Source organism: Acanthopagrus latus, unplaced genomic scaffold (genome assembly GCF_904848185.1).
Source record: "Acanthopagrus latus isolate v.2019 unplaced genomic scaffold, fAcaLat1.1, whole genome shotgun sequence".
In the NCBI taxonomy this organism is placed as follows: domain Eukaryota; kingdom Metazoa; phylum Chordata; class Actinopteri; order Spariformes; family Sparidae; genus Acanthopagrus; species Acanthopagrus latus.
Window position 1 is genome coordinate 1 of NW_023504077.1, and position 14,199 is coordinate 14,199.

The following is a 14,199-nucleotide window of genomic DNA, read 5'->3' on the forward strand; positions in this document are numbered from 1 at the left end:
CCTGGCTTGTGCAGAGCAATTAAAAAGCTGACAGCACCCGGAATTCCCAGGCGGTCACCCATCCAAGTACTAACCAGGCCCGACCCTGCTTGGCTTCCGAGATCGGACGAGATCGGGCGCGTTCAGGGCGGTGTGGCCGCAAGCCAAGGTGCAGGAGACAAATGCACTATTCATACGCGTTGACACGGAGCGAAACAAGCAAAGACGCTCCGCTATTCTCTACTGACCCAGTCGGACTGATGTTTATGACAGCGCTCTGTCTTCAGCTGTGCTGCACTGGTATATCTCAGTGATTACCTGGAAAGATTGAAACGCTGGAATGCAGCCACTCTCTGAAAACACTGGCATTCCCCAAAAGGTGTTCAAGTGCGCTAATGTTTGCCCCCTCACAGATATAGAGAAAGGAAAGGAAAGGAAAGGAAAGGATGAGGACGGAGCCGGTGAAGGTGTATAAATAGTGTGTTTGTCTGCTCTGCCCTTGCTTACGGCCATACCACTCTGAACACGCCCGATCTCGTCTGATCTCGGAAGCTAAGCAGGGTCGGGCCTGGTTAGTACTTGGATGGGAGACCGCCTGGGAATACCAGGTGCTGTAAGCTTTTTTGCCCTCTCTGTGCAGAGGGCGCTGCTGCTTCTTCGGTGGAGACACAGCTTTGAACAACAGAGCAGCTAGTCTGAGAACGATGTTCAACCTTTTTGTGCTGCTTGTGTTTTGCCCACTTCTATATGTTTGCATTAAAAGTGTATATGCATTATATCACGACATGCCTTGGAAAATCCTTCAACAGTTGAGTTCGTTCCCTGCTTTTGCAGAGAAATTAAAAAGCTTACAGCACCCGGGAATTCCCAGGCGGTCACCCATCCAAGTACTAACCAGGCCCGACCCTGCTTGGCTTCCGAGATCGGACGAGATCGGGCGCGTTCAGGGCGGTGTGGCCGCAAGCCAAGGTGCAGGAGACAAATGCACTATTCATACGCGTTGACACGGAGCGAAACAAGCAAAGACGCTCCGCTATTCTCTACTGACCCAGTCGGACTGATGTTTATGACAGCGCTCTGTCTTCAGCTGTGCTGCACTGGTATATCTCAGTGATTACCTGGAAAGATTGAAACGCTGGAATGCAGCCACTCTCTGAAAACACTGGCATTCCCCAAAAGGTGTTCAAGTGCGCTAATGTTTGCCCCCTCACAGATATAGAGAAAGGAAAGGAAAGGAAAGGAAAGGATGAGGACGGAGCCGGTGAAGGTGTATAAATAGTGTGTTTGTCTGCTCTGCCCTTGCTTACGGCCATACCACTCTGAACACGCCCGATCTCGTCTGATCTCGGAAGCTAAGCAGGGTCGGGCCTGGTTAGTACTTGGATGGGAGACCGCCTGGGAATACCAGGTGCTGTAAGCTTTTTTGCCCTCTCTGTGCAGAGGGCGCTGCTGCTTCTTCGGTGGAGACACAGCTTTGAACAACAGAGCAGCTAGTCTGAGAACGATGTTCAACCTTTTTGTGCTGCTTGTGTTTTGCTCACTTCTATATGTTTGCATTAAAAGTGTAGATAGATAGATAGATAGATAGATAGATAGATAGATAGATAGATAGATAGATAGATAGATACTTTATTTATCCTGGAGGAAATTCAAGCATCCAGTAGCAACAACAAACATTGAACATACATTGAACATACATGCAACATCAAAGAAACAGTAGAAATAAAAATGTGGAATAAAAATGTTTTGTACAACTGTAGTAAAAATGAAGAATAAAAATGTTTTGTACAACTGTAACTATTTACATAAAGTGACTGTAGAAGTATAAGTGTTTTATACATTTAATGCCTCTATGAGCTAAATGAAAAATATAAAGTGATGTTAAAAATATAAAGTGACATAGAGGTAAAGAGTATTAAGGGGACAGGGGATGGTGTACAATTAAATTAAATTGGGCCATAAAAGATGAGTGCTTTTGAGTGCATTTGGCCATTGTCTATTGTGCTTCCTGACATCACTGCGAGCTGTTGTACAGCCTGATGGCCAGGGGGACGAAAGAGTTATTGTGTCTGTTGGTGGAGCAGGATTGAGACAGCAGTCTGCCACTGAACACGCTCCTCTGCCTGCTGAAGGTGTTGTGCAGAGGGTGGTGGGTGTTGTCCAGTATGGACAGCAGTTTGTCCAGGGTCCTTCTCTCTGCCACAGTCACCAGAAAGTCCAGCTTTGTGCCCACCACTGAGCCAGCTCTCCTCACCAGTCTGTCCAGTCGGGCAGAGTCCCTCTTCTTGCTGCTTCCTCCCCAGCAAACCACAGCGTAGAAGAGGACGCTGGCCACCACGGACTGGTAAAACATCTGCAGCAGTTTTTTGCATATGTTGAAGGATCCCAGCCTTCTCAGGAAGTACAGATGGCTCTGTCCTTTCCTGTGTACAGCGTCCATGTTTGCTGTCCACTCCAACCTGTCATCCAGCTGCAGCCCCAGGTATTTGTAGGTCCTGACCACCTCCACATCGACCCCCTCGATGGACACAGCTTGGAGCTGCGGTTTCTTCCTTCTGAAGTCCACAACCATCTCCTTCGTCTTGGAGGTGTTCAGCTGTAGGCGGTTGGACCTGCACCACTCCACAAAGCCCTCAATCAGGCTCCTGTACTCCCCCTCCTGTCCATCCTTGATACAGCCCACTATTGCAGTGTCATCTGAGTATTTCTGCATGTGGGATGAGACATGAAGTCTTCCAGAGCACAGAGACCCTCCCCAGCCTCAGGCTATGGTTGAACAGTTGCTGAAGCGGCTCCCCAGTTCAGCAGAGCAGGCCTTGAGCATCCTTGGACACGCTTTGTCCGGGTCCGCTGCTTTCCTTGGGCACAGTCTCCTCAGCTCTTTGCTCACCTGCTCCTTGGTGATGGTGAAGGGGAGGGGGATTGAAATGTCCGTGGTGGTGGGGAGGGGGGGTTGAACTGTCTATGGTAGGGGTGGGGGGGAGGGTTGAACTGTCCGTGGGTGTGGCGGGTTGCGGTGCCCTGTAGTCTGAGGTGATAATGGACGTGATGGGGGTGACGGGGGTGTGAGGGGTGTGAAGTGGGCAGTCACTGGCTGTGGGAGCTGGGGTTTCAAACCTGTTAAAAAACAGGTTTAGCTGGTTAGCTCTCCCAGCATCCCCCTCTTCTGTGCTGCTGCCCTTCTTCTTGCAGCCTGTAATGGTTTTCATGCCATCCCAGACCTCCCTCATGTTGTTCCGCTGCAGCTTCTGTTCCACCTTCCTTCTGTACTCCTCCTTTGCCTCTCTCAGCTGGACCTTGACTTCTCCCTGTACGAGCTTCAGCTCGTCTCTGTCACCGTCCTTGAATACCCTCTCATTATATCATGACATGCCTTGGAAAATCCTTCAACAGTTGAGTGCGTTCCCTGCTTTTGCAGAGAAATAAAAAAGCTTACAGCACCTGGAATTCCCTAAGCAGGGTCAGGCCTGGTTAGTACTTGGATGGGAGACCGCCTGGGAATACCAGGTGCTGTAAGCTTTTTTGCCCTCTCTGTGCAGAGGGCGCTGCTGCTTCTTCGGTGGAGACACAGCTTTGAACAACAGAGCAGCTAGTCTGAGAACGATGTTCAACCTTTTTGTGCTGCTTGTGTTTTGCTCACTTCTATATGTTTGCATTAAAAGTGTATATGCATTATATCACGACATGCCTTGGAAAATCCTTCAACAGTTGAGTTCGTTCCCTGCTTTTGCAGAGAAATTAAAAAGCTTACAGCACCCGGAATTCCCAGGCGGTCACCCATCCAAGTACTAACCAGGCCCGACACTGCTTGGCTTCCGAGATCGGACGAGATCGGGCGCGTTCAGGGCGGTGTGGCCGCAAGCCAAGGTGCAGGAGACAAATGCACTATTCATACGCGTTGACACGGAGCGAAACAAGCAAAGACGCTCCGCTATTCTCTACTGACCCAGTCGGACTGATGTTTATGACAGCGCTCTGTCTTCAGCTGTGCTGCACTGGTATATCTCAGTGATTACCTGGAAAGATTGAAACGCTGGAATGCAGCCACTCTCTGAAAACACTGGCATTCCCCAAAAGGTGTTCAAGTGCGCTAATGTTTGCCCCCTCACAGATATAGAGAAAGGAAAGGAAAGGAAAGGAAAGGATGAGGACGGAGCCGGTGAAGGTGTATAAATAGTGTGTTTGTCTGCTCTGCCCTTGCTTACGGCCATACCACTCTGAACACGCCCGATCTCGTCTGATCTCGGAAGCTAAGCAGGGTCGGGCCTGGTTAGTACTTGGATGGGAGACCGCCTGGGAATACCAGGTGCTGTAAGCTTTTTTGCCCTCTCTGTGCAGAGGGCGCTGCTGCTTCTTCGGTGGAGACACAGCTTTGAACAACAGAGCAGCTAGTCTGAGAACGATGTTCAACCTTTTTGTGCTGCTTGTGTTTTGCTCACTTCTATATGTTTGCATTAAAAGTGTATATGCATTATATCACGACATGCCTTGGAAAATCCTTCAACAGTTGAGTTCGTTCCCTGCTTTTGCAGAGAAATTAAAAAGCTTACAGCACCCGGAATTCCCAGGCGGTCACCCATCCAAGTACTAACCAGGCCCGACCCTGCTTGGCTTCCGAGATCGGACGAGATCGGGCGCGTTCAGGGCGGTGTGGCCGCAAGCCAAGGTGCAGGAGACAAATGCACTATTCATACGCGTTGACACGGAGCGAAACAAGCAAAGACGCTCCGCTATTCTCTACTGACCCAGTCGGACTGATGTTTATGACAGCGCTCTGTCTTCAGCTGTGCTGCACTGGTATATCTCAGTGATTACCTGGAAAGATTGAAACGCTGGAATGCAGCCACTCTCTGAAAACACTGGCATTCCCCAAAAGGTGTTCAAGTGCGCTAATGTTTGCCCCCTCACAGATATAGAGAAAGGAAAGGAAAGGAAAGGAAAGGATGAGGACGGAGCCGGTGAAGGTGTATAAATAGTGTGTTTGTCTGCTCTGCCCTTGCTTACGGCCATACCACTCTGAACACGCCCGATCTCGTCTGATCTCGGAAGCTAAGCAGGGTCGGGCCTGGTTAGTACTTGGATGGGAGACCGCCTGGGAATACCAGGTGCTGTAAGCTTTTTTGCCCTCTCTGTGCAGAGGGCGCTGCTGCTTCTTCGGTGGAGACACAGCTTTGAACAACAGAGCAGCTAGTCTGAGAACGATGTTCAACCTTTTTGTGCTGCTTGTGTTTTGCTCACTTCTATATGTTTGCATTAAAAGTGTATATGCATTATATCACGACATGCCTTGGAAAATCCTTCAACAGTTGAGTTCGTTCCCTGCTTTTGCAGAGAAATTAAAAAGCTTACAGCACCCGGAATTCCCAGGCGGTCACCCATCCAAGTACTAACCAGGCCCGACCCTGCTTGGCTTCCGAGATCGGACGAGATCGGGCGCGTTCAGGGCGGTGTGGCCGCAAGCCAAGGTGCAGGAGACAAATGCACTATTCATACGCGTTGACACGGAGCGAAACAAGCAAAGACGCTCCGCTATTCTCTACTGACCCAGTCGGACTGATGTTTATGACAGCGCTCTGTCTTCAGCTGTGCTGCACTGGTATATCTCAGTGATTACCTGGAAAGATTGAAACGCTGGAATGCAGCCACTCTCTGAAAACACTGGCATTCCCCAAAAGGTGTTCAAGTGCGCTAATGTTTGCCCCCTCACAGATATAGAGAAAGGAAAGGAAAGGAAAGGAAAGGATGAGGACGGAGCCGGTGAAGGTGTATAAATAGTGTGTTTGTCTGCTCTGCCCTTGCTTACGGCCATACCACTCTGAACACGCCCGATCTCGTCTGATCTCGGAAGCTAAGCAGGGTCGGGCCTGGTTAGTACTTGGATGGGAGACCGCCTGGGAATACCAGGTGCTGTAAGCTTTTTTGCCCTCTCTGTGCAGAGGGCGCTGCTGCTTCTTCGGTGGAGACACAGCTTTGAACAACAGAGCAGCTAGTCTGAGAACGATGTTCAACCTTTTTGTGCTGCTTGTGTTTTGCTCACTTCTATATGTTTGCATTAAAAGTGTAGATAGATAGATAGATAGATAGATAGATAGATAGATAGATAGATAGATAGATAGATAGATAGATAGATAGATACTTTATTTATCCTGGAGGAAATTCAAGCATCCAGTAGCAACAACAAACATTGAACATACATTGAACATACATGCAACATCAAAGAAACAGTAGAAATAAAAATGTGGAATAAAAATGTTTTGTACAACTGTAGTAAAAATGAAGAATAAAAATGTTTTGTACAACTGTAACTATTTACATAAAGTGACTGTAGAAGTATAAGTGTTTTATACATTTAATGCCTCTATGAGCTAAATGAAAAATATAAAGTGATGTTAAAAATATAAAGTGACATAGAGGTAAAGAGTATTAAGGGGACAGGGGATGGTGTACAATTAAATTAAATTGGGCCATAAAAGATGAGTGCTTTTGAGTGCATTTGGCCATTGTCTATTGTGCTTCCTGACATCACTGCGAGCTGTTGTACAGCCTGATGGCCAGGGGGACGAAAGAGTTATTGTGTCTGTTGGTGGAGCAGGATTGAGACAGCAGTCTGCCACTGAACACGCTCCTCTGCCTGCTGAAGGTGTTGTGCAGAGGGTGGTGGGTGTTGTCCAGTATGGACAGCAGTTTGTCCAGGGTCCTTCTCTCTGCCACAGTCACCAGAAAGTCCAGCTTTGTGCCCACCACTGAGCCAGCTCTCCTCACCAGTCTGTCCAGTCGGGCAGAGTCCCTCTTCTTGCTGCTTCCTCCCCAGCAAACCACAGCGTAGAAGAGGACGCTGGCCACCACGGACTGGTAAAACATCTGCAGCAGTTTTTTGCATATGTTGAAGGATCCCAGCCTTCTCAGGAAGTACAGATGGCTCTGTCCTTTCCTGTGTACAGCGTCCATGTTTGCTGTCCACTCCAACCTGTCATCCAGCTGCAGCCCCAGGTATTTGTAGGTCCTGACCACCTCCACATCGACCCCCTCGATGGACACAGCTTGGAGCTGCGGTTTCTTCCTTCTGAAGTCCACAACCATCTCCTTCGTCTTGGAGGTGTTCAGCTGTAGGCGGTTGGACCTGCACCACTCCACAAAGCCCTCAATCAGGCTCCTGTACTCCCCCTCCTGTCCATCCTTGATACAGCCCACTATTGCAGTGTCATCTGAGTATTTCTGCATGTGGGATGAGACATGAAGTCTTCCAGAGCACAGAGACCCTCCCCAGCCTCAGGCTATGGTTGAACAGTTGCTGAAGCGGCTCCCCAGTTCAGCAGAGCAGGCCTTGAGCATCCTTGGACACGCTTTGTCCGGGTCCGCTGCTTTCCTTGGGCACAGTCTCCTCAGCTCTTTGCTCACCTGCTCCTTGGTGATGGTGAAGGGGAGGGGGATTGAAATGTCCGTGGTGGTGGGGAGGGGGGGTTGAACTGTCTATGGTAGGGGTGGGGGGGAGGGTTGAACTGTCCGTGGGTGTGGCGGGTTGCGGTGCCCTGTAGTCTGAGGTGATAATGGACGTGATGGGGGTGACGGGGGTGTGAGGGGTGTGAAGTGGGCAGTCACTGGCTGTGGGAGCTGGGGTTTCAAACCTGTTAAAAAACAGGTTTAGCTGGTTAGCTCTCCCAGCATCCCCCTCTTCTGTGCTGCTGCCCTTCTTCTTGCAGCCTGTAATGGTTTTCATGCCATCCCAGACCTCCCTCATGTTGTTCCGCTGCAGCTTCTGTTCCACCTTCCTTCTGTACTCCTCCTTTGCCTCTCTCAGCTGGACCTTGACTTCTCCCTGTACGAGCTTCAGCTCGTCTCTGTCACCGTCCTTGAATACCCTCTCATTATATCATGACATGCCTTGGAAAATCCTTCAACAGTTGAGTGCGTTCCCTGCTTTTGCAGAGAAATAAAAAAGCTTACAGCACCTGGAATTCCCTAAGCAGGGTCAGGCCTGGTTAGTACTTGGATGGGAGACCGCCTGGGAATACCAGGTGCTGTAAGCTTTTTTGCCCTCTCTGTGCAGAGGGCGCTGCTGCTTCTTCGGTGGAGACACAGCTTTGAACAACAGAGCAGCTAGTCTGAGAACGATGTTCAACCTTTTTGTGCTGCTTGTGTTTTGCTCACTTCTATATGTTTGCATTAAAAGTGTATATGCATTATATCACGACATGCCTTGGAAAATCCTTCAACAGTTGAGTTCGTTCCCTGCTTTTGCAGAGAAATTAAAAAGCTTACAGCACCCGGAATTCCCAGGCGGTCACCCATCCAAGTACTAACCAGGCCCGACACTGCTTGGCTTCCGAGATCGGACGAGATCGGGCGCGTTCAGGGCGGTGTGGCCGCAAGCCAAGGTGCAGGAGACAAATGCACTATTCATACGCGTTGACACGGAGCGAAACAAGCAAAGACGCTCCGCTATTCTCTACTGACCCAGTCGGACTGATGTTTATGACAGCGCTCTGTCTTCAGCTGTGCTGCACTGGTATATCTCAGTGATTACCTGGAAAGATTGAAACGCTGGAATGCAGCCACTCTCTGAAAACACTGGCATTCCCCAAAAGGTGTTCAAGTGCGCTAATGTTTGCCCCCTCACAGATATAGAGAAAGGAAAGGAAAGGAAAGGAAAGGATGAGGACGGAGCCGGTGAAGGTGTATAAATAGTGTGTTTGTCTGCTCTGCCCTTGCTTACGGCCATACCACTCTGAACACGCCCGATCTCGTCTGATCTCGGAAGCTAAGCAGGGTCGGGCCTGGTTAGTACTTGGATGGGAGACCGCCTGGGAATACCAGGTGCTGTAAGCTTTTTTGCCCTCTCTGTGCAGAGGGCGCTGCTGCTTCTTCGGTGGAGACACAGCTTTGAACAACAGAGCAGCTAGTCTGAGAACGATGTTCAACCTTTTTGTGCTGCTTGTGTTTTGCTCACTTCTATATGTTTGCATTAAAAGTGTATATGCATTATATCACGACATGCCTTGGAAAATCCTTCAACAGTTGAGTTCGTTCCCTGCTTTTGCAGAGAAATTAAAAAGCTTACAGCACCCGGAATTCCCAGGCGGTCACCCATCCAAGTACTAACCAGGCCCGACCCTGCTTGGCTTCCGAGATCGGACGAGATCGGGCGCGTTCAGGGCGGTGTGGCCGCAAGCCAAGGTGCAGGAGACAAATGCACTATTCATACGCGTTGACACGGAGCGAAACAAGCAAAGACGCTCCGCTATTCTCTACTGACCCAGTCGGACTGATGTTTATGACAGCGCTCTGTCTTCAGCTGTGCTGCACTGGTATATCTCAGTGATTACCTGGAAAGATTGAAACGCTGGAATGCAGCCACTCTCTGAAAACACTGGCATTCCCCAAAAGGTGTTCAAGTGCGCTAATGTTTGCCCCCTCACAGATATAGAGAAAGGAAAGGAAAGGAAAGGAAAGGATGAGGACGGAGCCGGTGAAGGTGTATAAATAGTGTGTTTGTCTGCTCTGCCCTTGCTTACGGCCATACCACTCTGAACACGCCCGATCTCGTCTGATCTCGGAAGCTAAGCAGGGTCGGGCCTGGTTAGTACTTGGATGGGAGACCGCCTGGGAATACCAGGTGCTGTAAGCTTTTTTGCCCTCTCTGTGCAGAGGGCGCTGCTGCTTCTTCGGTGGAGACACAGCTTTGAACAACAGAGCAGCTAGTCTGAGAACGATGTTCAACCTTTTTGTGCTGCTTGTGTTTTGCTCACTTCTATATGTTTGCATTAAAAGTGTAGATAGATAGATAGATAGATAGATAGATAGATAGATAGATAGATAGATAGATAGATAGATACTTTATTTATCCTGGAGGAAATTCAAGCATCCAGTAGCAACAACAAACATTGAACATACATTGAACATACATGCAACATCAAAGAAACAGTAGAAATAAAAATGTGGAATAAAAATGTTTTGTACAACTGTAGTAAAAATGAAGAATAAAAATGTTTTGTACAACTGTAACTATTTACATAAAGTGACTGTAGAAGTATAAGTGTTTTATACATTTAATGCCTCTATGAGCTAAATGAAAAATATAAAGTGATGTTAAAAATATAAAGTGACATAGAGGTAAAGAGTATTAAGGGGACAGGGGATGGTGTACAATTAAATTAAATTGGGCCATAAAAGATGAGTGCTTTTGAGTGCATTTGGCCATTGTCTATTGTGCTTCCTGACATCACTGCGAGCTGTTGTACAGCCTGATGGCCAGGGGGACGAAAGAGTTATTGTGTCTGTTGGTGGAGCAGGATTGAGACAGCAGTCTGCCACTGAACACGCTCCTCTGCCTGCTGAAGGTGTTGTGCAGAGGGTGGTGGGTGTTGTCCAGTATGGACAGCAGTTTGTCCAGGGTCCTTCTCTCTGCCACAGTCACCAGAAAGTCCAGCTTTGTGCCCACCACTGAGCCAGCTCTCCTCACCAGTCTGTCCAGTCGGGCAGAGTCCCTCTTCTTGCTGCTTCCTCCCCAGCAAACCACAGCGTAGAAGAGGACGCTGGCCACCACGGACTGGTAAAACATCTGCAGCAGTTTTTTGCATATGTTGAAGGATCCCAGCCTTCTCAGGAAGTACAGATGGCTCTGTCCTTTCCTGTGTACAGCGTCCATGTTTGCTGTCCACTCCAACCTGTCATCCAGCTGCAGCCCCAGGTATTTGTAGGTCCTGACCACCTCCACATCGACCCCCTCGATGGACACAGCTTGGAGCTGCGGTTTCTTCCTTCTGAAGTCCACAACCATCTCCTTCGTCTTGGAGGTGTTCAGCTGTAGGCGGTTGGACCTGCACCACTCCACAAAGCCCTCAATCAGGCTCCTGTACTCCCCCTCCTGTCCATCCTTGATACAGCCCACTATTGCAGTGTCATCTGAGTATTTCTGCATGTGGGATGAGACATGAAGTCTTCCAGAGCACAGAGACCCTCCCCAGCCTCAGGCTATGGTTGAACAGTTGCTGAAGCGGCTCCCCAGTTCAGCAGAGCAGGCCTTGAGCATCCTTGGACACGCTTTGTCCGGGTCCGCTGCTTTCCTTGGGCACAGTCTCCTCAGCTCTTTGCTCACCTGCTCCTTGGTGATGGTGAAGGGGAGGGGGATTGAAATGTCCGTGGTGGTGGGGAGGGGGGGTTGAACTGTCTATGGTAGGGGTGGGGGGGAGGGTTGAACTGTCCGTGGGTGTGGCGGGTTGCGGTGCCCTGTAGTCTGAGGTGATAATGGACGTGATGGGGGTGACGGGGGTGTGAGGGGTGTGAAGTGGGCAGTCACTGGCTGTGGGAGCTGGGGTTTCAAACCTGTTAAAAAACAGGTTTAGCTGGTTAGCTCTCCCAGCATCCCCCTCTTCTGTGCTGCTGCCCTTCTTCTTGCAGCCTGTAATGGTTTTCATGCCATCCCAGACCTCCCTCATGTTGTTCCGCTGCAGCTTCTGTTCCACCTTCCTTCTGTACTCCTCCTTTGCCTCTCTCAGCTGGACCTTGACTTCTCCCTGTACGAGCTTCAGCTCGTCTCTGTCACCGTCCTTGAATACCCTCTCATTATATCATGACATGCCTTGGAAAATCCTTCAACAGTTGAGTGCGTTCCCTGCTTTTGCAGAGAAATAAAAAAGCTTACAGCACCTGGAATTCCCTAAGCAGGGTCAGGCCTGGTTAGTACTTGGATGGGAGACCGCCTGGGAATACCAGGTGCTGTAAGCTTTTTTGCCCTCTCTGTGCAGAGGGCGCTGCTGCTTCTTCGGTGGAGACACAGCTTTGAACAACAGAGCAGCTAGTCTGAGAACGATGTTCAACCTTTTTGTGCTGCTTGTGTTTTGCTCACTTCTATATGTTTGCATTAAAAGTGTATATGCATTATATCACGACATGCCTTGGAAAATCCTTCAACAGTTGAGTTCGTTCCCTGCTTTTGCAGAGAAATTAAAAAGCTTACAGCACCCGGAATTCCCAGGCGGTCACCCATCCAAGTACTAACCAGGCCCGACACTGCTTGGCTTCCGAGATCGGACGAGATCGGGCACCTTCAGGGCGGTGTGGCCGCAAGCCAAGGTGCAGGAGACAAATGCACTATTCATACGCGTTGACACGGAGCGAAACAAGCAAAGACGCTCCGCTATTCTCTACTGACCCAGTCGGACTGATGTTTATGACAGCGCTCTGTCTTCAGCTGTGCTGCACTGGTATATCTCAGTGATTACCTGGAAAGATTGAAACGCTGGAATGCAGCCACTCTCTGAAAACACTGGCATTCCCCAAAAGGTGTTCAAGTGCGCTAATGTTTGCCCCCTCACAGATATAGAGAAAGGAAAGGAAAGGAAAGGAAAGGATGAGGACGGAGCCGGTGAAGGTGTATAAATAGTGTGTTTGTCTGCTCTGCCCTTGCTTACGGCCATACCACTCTGAACACGCCCGATCTCGTCTGATCTCGGAAGCTAAGCAGGGTCGGGCCTGGTTAGTACTTGGATGGGAGACCGCCTGGGAATACCAGGTGCTGTAAGCTTTTTTGCCCTCTCTGTGCAGAGGGCGCTGCTGCTTCTTCGGTGGAGACACAGCTTTGAACAACAGAGCAGCTAGTCTGAGAACGATGTTCAACCTTTTTGTGCTGCTTGTGTTTTGCTCACTTCTATATGTTTGCATTAAAAGTGTATATGCATTATATCACGACATGCCTTGGAAAATCCTTCAACAGTTGAGTTCGTTCCCTGCTTTTGCAGAGAAATTAAAAAGCTTACAGCACCCGGAATTCCCAGGCGGTCACCCATCCAAGTACTAACCAGGCCCGACCCTGCTTGGCTTCCGAGATCGGACGAGATCGGGCGCGTTCAGGGCGGTGTGGCCGCAAGCCAAGGTGCAGGAGACAAATGCACTATTCATACGCGTTGACACGGAGCGAAACAAGCAAAGACGCTCCGCTATTCTCTACTGACCCAGTCGGACTGATGTTTATGACAGCGCTCTGTCTTCAGCTGTGCTGCACTGGTATATCTCAGTGATTACCTGGAAAGATTGAAACGCTGGAATGCAGCCACTCTCTGAAAACACTGGCATTCCCCAAAAGGTGTTCAAGTGCGCTAATGTTTGCCCCCTCACAGATATAGAGAAAGGAAAGGAAAGGAAAGGAAAGGATGAGGACGGAGCCGGTGAAGGTGTATAAATAGTGTGTTTGTCTGCTCTGCCCTTGCTTACGGCCATACCACTCTGAACACGCCCGATCTCGTCTGATCTCGGAAGCTAAGCAGGGTCGGGCCTGGTTAGTACTTGGATGGGAGACCGCCTGGGAATACCAGGTGCTGTAAGCTTTTTTGCCCTCTCTGTGCAGAGGGCGCTGCTGCTTCTTCGGTGGAGACACAGCTTTGAACAACAGAGCAGCTAGTCTGAGAACGATGTTCAACCTTTTTGTGCTGCTTGTGTTTTGCTCACTTCTATATGTTTGCATTAAAAGTGTATATGCATTATATCACGACATGCCTTGGAAAATCCTTCAACAGTTGAGTTCGTTCCCTGCTTTTGCAGAGAAATTAAAAAGCTTACAGCACCCGGAATTCCCAGGCGGTCACCCATCCAAGTACTAACCAGGCCCGACCCTGCTTGGCTTCCGAGATCGGACGAGATCGGGCGCGTTCAGGGCGGTGTGGCCGCAAGCCAAGGTGCAGGAGACAAATGCACTATTCATACGCGTTGACACGGAGCGAAACAAGCAAAGACGCTCCGCTATTCTCTACTGACCCAGTCGGACTGATGTTTATGACAGCGCTCTGTCTTCAGCTGTGCTGCACTGGTATATCTCAGTGATTACCTGGAAAGATTGAAACGCTGGAATGCAGCCACTCTCTGAAAACACTGGCATTCCCCAAAAGGTGTTCAAGTGCGCTAATGTTTGCCCCCTCACAGATATAGAGAAAGGAAAGGAAAGGAAAGGAAAGGATGAGGACGGAGCCGGTGAAGGTGTATAAATAGTGTGTTTGTCTGCTCTGCCCTTGCTTACGGCCATACCACTCTGAACACGCCCGATCTCGTCTGATCTCGGAAGCTAAGCAGGGTCGGGCCTGGTTAGTACTTGGATGGGAGACCGCCTGGGAATACCAGGTGCTGTAAGCTTTTTTGCCCTCTCTGTGCAGAGGGCGCTGCTGCTTCTTCGGTGGAGACACAGCTTTGAACAACAGAGCAGCTAGTCTGAGAACGATGTTCAACCTTTTT

The 14,199-nt window shown here is 49.5% G+C and overlaps 20 non-coding genes across 20 annotated transcripts; 10 read left to right on the forward strand and 10 right to left on the reverse strand.

Annotated features, from left to right (window-relative positions):
- Positions 1-25: 25 nt before the first annotated feature.
- Positions 26-144, reverse strand: LOC119016260. Its single transcript, XR_005073950.1, has one exon. It is a non-coding gene; the product is annotated as a 5S ribosomal RNA (ribosomal RNA).
- A 336-nt stretch (positions 145-480) lies between these two features.
- LOC119016231 lies at positions 481-599 on the forward strand. Its single transcript, XR_005073924.1, has one exon. It is a non-coding gene; the product is annotated as a 5S ribosomal RNA (ribosomal RNA).
- A 225-nt stretch (positions 600-824) lies between these two features.
- Positions 825-944, reverse strand: LOC119016259. The gene has a single exon (XR_005073949.1). It is a non-coding gene; the product is annotated as a 5S ribosomal RNA (ribosomal RNA).
- A 336-nt stretch (positions 945-1,280) lies between these two features.
- Positions 1,281-1,399, forward strand: LOC119016243. Its single transcript, XR_005073935.1, has one exon. It is a non-coding gene; the product is annotated as a 5S ribosomal RNA (ribosomal RNA).
- Positions 1,400-3,723: 2,324 nt separating this feature from the next.
- LOC119016261 lies at positions 3,724-3,842 on the reverse strand. Its single transcript, XR_005073951.1, has one exon. It is a non-coding gene; the product is annotated as a 5S ribosomal RNA (ribosomal RNA).
- Positions 3,843-4,178: 336 nt separating this feature from the next.
- LOC119016255 lies at positions 4,179-4,297 on the forward strand. Its single transcript, XR_005073946.1, has one exon. It is a non-coding gene; the product is annotated as a 5S ribosomal RNA (ribosomal RNA).
- Positions 4,298-4,522: 225 nt separating this feature from the next.
- On the reverse strand, positions 4,523-4,641 carry LOC119016248. The gene has a single exon (XR_005073939.1). It is a non-coding gene; the product is annotated as a 5S ribosomal RNA (ribosomal RNA).
- A 336-nt stretch (positions 4,642-4,977) lies between these two features.
- On the forward strand, positions 4,978-5,096 carry LOC119016267. The gene has a single exon (XR_005073957.1). It is a non-coding gene; the product is annotated as a 5S ribosomal RNA (ribosomal RNA).
- Positions 5,097-5,321: 225 nt separating this feature from the next.
- LOC119016249 lies at positions 5,322-5,440 on the reverse strand. The gene has a single exon (XR_005073940.1). It is a non-coding gene; the product is annotated as a 5S ribosomal RNA (ribosomal RNA).
- A 336-nt stretch (positions 5,441-5,776) lies between these two features.
- On the forward strand, positions 5,777-5,895 carry LOC119016269. Its single transcript, XR_005073959.1, has one exon. It is a non-coding gene; the product is annotated as a 5S ribosomal RNA (ribosomal RNA).
- A 2,336-nt stretch (positions 5,896-8,231) lies between these two features.
- LOC119016262 lies at positions 8,232-8,350 on the reverse strand. Its single transcript, XR_005073952.1, has one exon. It is a non-coding gene; the product is annotated as a 5S ribosomal RNA (ribosomal RNA).
- Positions 8,351-8,686: 336 nt separating this feature from the next.
- Positions 8,687-8,805, forward strand: LOC119016232. Its single transcript, XR_005073925.1, has one exon. It is a non-coding gene; the product is annotated as a 5S ribosomal RNA (ribosomal RNA).
- Positions 8,806-9,030: 225 nt separating this feature from the next.
- LOC119016250 lies at positions 9,031-9,149 on the reverse strand. The gene has a single exon (XR_005073941.1). It is a non-coding gene; the product is annotated as a 5S ribosomal RNA (ribosomal RNA).
- Positions 9,150-9,485: 336 nt separating this feature from the next.
- LOC119016233 lies at positions 9,486-9,604 on the forward strand. The gene has a single exon (XR_005073926.1). It is a non-coding gene; the product is annotated as a 5S ribosomal RNA (ribosomal RNA).
- Positions 9,605-11,928: 2,324 nt separating this feature from the next.
- On the reverse strand, positions 11,929-12,047 carry LOC119016268. Its single transcript, XR_005073958.1, has one exon. It is a non-coding gene; the product is annotated as a 5S ribosomal RNA (ribosomal RNA).
- A 336-nt stretch (positions 12,048-12,383) lies between these two features.
- LOC119016234 lies at positions 12,384-12,502 on the forward strand. Its single transcript, XR_005073927.1, has one exon. It is a non-coding gene; the product is annotated as a 5S ribosomal RNA (ribosomal RNA).
- A 225-nt stretch (positions 12,503-12,727) lies between these two features.
- LOC119016251 lies at positions 12,728-12,846 on the reverse strand. The gene has a single exon (XR_005073942.1). It is a non-coding gene; the product is annotated as a 5S ribosomal RNA (ribosomal RNA).
- Positions 12,847-13,182: 336 nt separating this feature from the next.
- Positions 13,183-13,301, forward strand: LOC119016235. Its single transcript, XR_005073928.1, has one exon. It is a non-coding gene; the product is annotated as a 5S ribosomal RNA (ribosomal RNA).
- Positions 13,302-13,526: 225 nt separating this feature from the next.
- LOC119016252 lies at positions 13,527-13,645 on the reverse strand. Its single transcript, XR_005073943.1, has one exon. It is a non-coding gene; the product is annotated as a 5S ribosomal RNA (ribosomal RNA).
- Positions 13,646-13,981: 336 nt separating this feature from the next.
- Positions 13,982-14,100, forward strand: LOC119016236. The gene has a single exon (XR_005073929.1). It is a non-coding gene; the product is annotated as a 5S ribosomal RNA (ribosomal RNA).
- Positions 14,101-14,199: the final 99 nt, after the last annotated feature.